General features: G+C 41.0%; 1 protein-coding gene across 2 annotated transcripts in view; it reads right to left on the bottom strand.

The window, feature by feature from the left end:
* Positions 1-4,133, bottom strand: part of GRHL1 (grainyhead like transcription factor 1) — a 35,307-nt gene that overhangs the window by 26,074 nt on the left and 5,100 nt on the right. The gene's annotated exons all lie outside the window — the stretch shown is intronic.

Consider the following 4,133-nt stretch of genomic DNA (forward strand, 5'->3'; position numbering starts at 1 on the left):
TTCCTCAGTACCCCCTTAGGTGTTGAATTCTATGCCAAAATCACAAATCAGTTTGCTCAACCCTGCAGATTTTGGACATTGAACTCCTCTAAAATACACCTCATAAGAGACAAATCTTATGTGGAGCCTTCTGACCTTATATATATCTGTTTAAGCAATAGTATCTAGGAGATAGAGTTGTGACCCTGAAGTTCTTCAGTTTTCATTAAATGTTTAAAAAAAATAGGTTGACTGGCTTTTGCTTAATTGGGCCCTTGAGGTTGCTCTGCTTTTGCTTAAATGGGCCCTTGAGTGTGTATCTCTAGGACTGTGGTAGGTACATTAGATTGTAATTCTTTGCAGCCACTAATAAATGGGCCTCCTATGCCACTGGACCTCATAGTAGTCTATCCTAGACCTCATAGTAATCTATCCTATGGATAGTAGTCTATCCATAGTAGTCTATCCTACCAATATATGAAGCAATTGTTGCAGACAGACGTGGAGTTTTTATTGCATGAAGCAAAAATAAAAAAGCATGTAAATGAAACCTATAGTATCCCGACAGTTTCATAGGTCTAATTATCATAAACGTACAGCACAATGACAACAGAAACTAGCTTCCCTACAAAAGAATGGCCCAGCAATACTGCATTTTCTGTTTACACAACAATTTTGTCTTCTTGTGGGCTAGCCAACTCATTTGGGAATAGAACGTTTTTTTGTAAGAGGTGCTAACTACACTTGTCATGCTGCAATAGGCTAGTTCAGTTCCCAAATCTTGTGTTTCACCATAACAACTTTTGCATTGTCCTATAACAGGGCTGGACAAATCCAGGAGCCAGATCGCCAAAGCTCCTTAAAAAAGTGCTTAACCTTTAAGGATAATAATGTTCAAAAATGTCACCAGCACACCAAAAGGTAGCGTGAAATCAATCAATTTAATGACACAGCATTGTCATCGAGGTGCAAGCCTGATGAAGGGTACCCTGCACGGCCCCAAAAGCGCTTCCACCTTTATGACAATGCTGTGTCATTAAATGGATTGCTTTTACTCTACCTTTGGTGTGCTGGTGACATTTTTGAACATTGTTGTACTGTACAGCACCATCCGTAGTCATTACAAGCACCACCCTGGCCGTTTCAGGTCTATCTATACCGGTAAGGAGTGCAGCAGGACGCATCTATTAACCTTTGAGGATTTGTCTAGTTGTTGTCAATAGAGCTGGCTGCTAAAAAAAAAAATGCTGCTGGCTCCTGGGTTGGACTAGGTGGCTCCTGAATTATTTATCAATTTGTCCACCTTTGCCATAAAAGGTATCAATTTACCTAGAAAACCAGTGTCCATTCAAAATATTGTCCTGACAATACATTCAGCACTTCTAATAACAGATTCAATCCTCGTACTCTCCTTGGTAGCAATGACTTGGCAGGCTGGCTACCCCAATGCTGGGGGATGCTGATGCATGAAATGTATGGGTGGACCGGCTGTGTGCTGCACCCGCAGGTGGTCGTACCGGCCGCATCCCCAACCCATGAGGTATGTATCCAAGCTTTTGTATTTTCTTGTATGCACATCATCTATTGTAACCATAATTCCACCCTGTAGTAGTGTCTTTAGCCTGATAAATGTACCCTTTGTCAATGTCAAGCTCTTGGATACTGTTGCATCCAGTTTTTTTTGTTCTTTTGCATCTTGAAATGTCTTTAAAATCTTTCAAAACATACATACATAATTATATATACAGGTGAAACTCGAATAATTAGAATATCGTGCAAAAGTAATTGCAGTAAGTGCTGCAAAAGGGGCCCAAACCAAGTACTGAGTACATATGCATGCTTGTACTTTTCAGAGGTCCGATATTGTTCCATGTACAATCCTTGTTTTATTGATTGCATGTAATAATCTACTTTTTTGAGGTTGTGGATTTGGGGTTCTTGGGGTTTTCATGAGCCGTAAGCCATAATTATCACAATGATGACAAATCACGGATTGAACTATCTTGCTTTGCATGTAATGAGTCTATCTCATATATTAGTTTCACCTTTTAGGTTGCATTAGTGAAATAAATGAACTTTGCACGATATTCTAATTATTTGAGTTTCACCTGTATATATATTCGCAGCAATCAAAACAAAAATCCAGACCCCCCTCCATGCAGTTCAAATGACATTTGGTCTGTAGTGGTGTAAAATGGACCCTAGTGTGACAGATGACATTTGCAGGAAACAAAAAGACAACTGATTATAAATCAGAACCCTGAAACTGATGCAAGTCCTTGGTTTTGCAAACATTTAAAGTTTCAAGCAGCGCGATCCCCTGAATATGTGCTGGAATACTTCTACTTTCCCAGCATATAGTATGGAGGATTCCTTCTATGGCACTACAATGGCAATCCAAGATCTATTGTCTGCTGCCTAAACAAGCCAATGGTATACCTTACATGACAGGGAAAGTGATCCCACGATAAAAATAATAAGGTTTCTTCTGTTTTTCAAGGACTGACCCCAGGCCGTTCTGACGTAATGCAATTTTGCTCCTGAAATCTCACTTTTTAGCAGCACAATAGAAGGGAATTTCACGCACTCCTCGCCATTTACATCAGCATTATACTAAGGAAATAAAGCCAGCGTATTAACTTAAAGGGGAATCCTTCCTGAAGTGAAACATTCTTTCTCCAGCTGATCTGCATCATTTTTCAGACACTTGCAGTAAAGCTGAATAGGTTCAGCTTCACTGCCTCATAATCTGCATGCAGCACAAAAGCTCAAGAATGGCAGCTTCTAACGGAAGCTTTTCATACGAAGTATCTTTCCATTTGTAGATAAAGCTTTTCATCCTGCCGCTTTGATTTCTAATGATACACTAAACAGACAGGAAGCCAATTTTTAGTAGATCAGGTGTGAAGCTACCTCATATGTCTATAAAGCATATCCATCTAGCTCCAGTCATTGAGGAAGATAGAAACCACCGTATAGCAGCAGACATTTATTTTGCTTAAAGCAGCCAAAACAATAAGATAAAAAAAAGTAGGCCAGTAAAAGAGAAAAACGAGCTTTTCTCCCCAGAGTATTTTTTATAGCACTAGATGTTCTCAGTCTGATGGCCAGCATCATTCAACTCACTTCCTCTGAGCCCAGGTCATCCTGGGCAAACACAATTATTCATGGATGCACCAATACCATTTTTTTAAGACAGAGTACAAAGTACCAATACTTTTCCTCAGGTATTCGCCAATACTTTTTTTAGTGTCATGTGACATTTCTTCTAGGACAGTGGTGAAGCACCAGGGCCCTGGTAACTCTGCCACTGACTACAAGCTGTAGAGGGACTACAAATCTCAGCAATACATTATACAGCAATGCAGAATGCCACCAGCTATACAGCACTGCAGATCCCCACAATACATTATACAGCAATGCCGAATGCCACCAGCTAAAGAGGACTACAAAATCCCCACAATACATTATATAGCACCGCAAAATACACCAGATAGAGAGGACTACAAATCTCAGCAATACATTATACAGCAATGCAGAATGCCACCAGCTAGAGAGGACTACAAATCTCAGCAAGAGACATTATATAGCAATGCAGAATAATACCACCAGCTATAAAAAAAAGACTACAAATCGAAGCAATACATTGTACAGCACATCAAAATAACACCAGCTATAAAGGACTACAAATCCCAGCAATACGAGACTTTGCAGAATAATAATATGAAGCTACATACTCTGGTTTGCTCCAGGTTGGTGCCCTGGTGTCTCCATGATCTCAGGAGGGCTGTGCAGGGCCTCAGCAGGGGTCTGGAGGGTCTTGTGGGTGGGCATGTGCAGGCCGCAGGGTTCCCCAGGAAGGAGGAGGAGATGTGCTGCCGGGGCCGTAAACTGGCATCACAGTTCAAAGAAAGGCTGCCAAAGTTCCCAGCAAGCGCGGGACCTCAGGCAGCCTCTTCAGTTTAAAAATTTAAAGCACCGATATCGGTGTTTCGTATTGGGGCATTTTCACGAGTAAGAGTATCGGTGCATCCCTAATACAATTGTATGCAAACCCTTCTTTTTAGTGCATTTCACAGAATTACATATTTTGAATTAAAGAAGTAACAAGTTAACCCTTGCAGTGGGGCAACACCCCCCCCCCCCCCCCCCCC

This window comes from Nanorana parkeri, unplaced genomic scaffold (genome assembly GCF_000935625.1).
Source record: "Nanorana parkeri isolate BGI_ZX_2015 unplaced genomic scaffold, ASM93562v1 scaffold425, whole genome shotgun sequence".
Classification (NCBI taxonomy): domain Eukaryota; kingdom Metazoa; phylum Chordata; class Amphibia; order Anura; family Dicroglossidae; genus Nanorana; species Nanorana parkeri.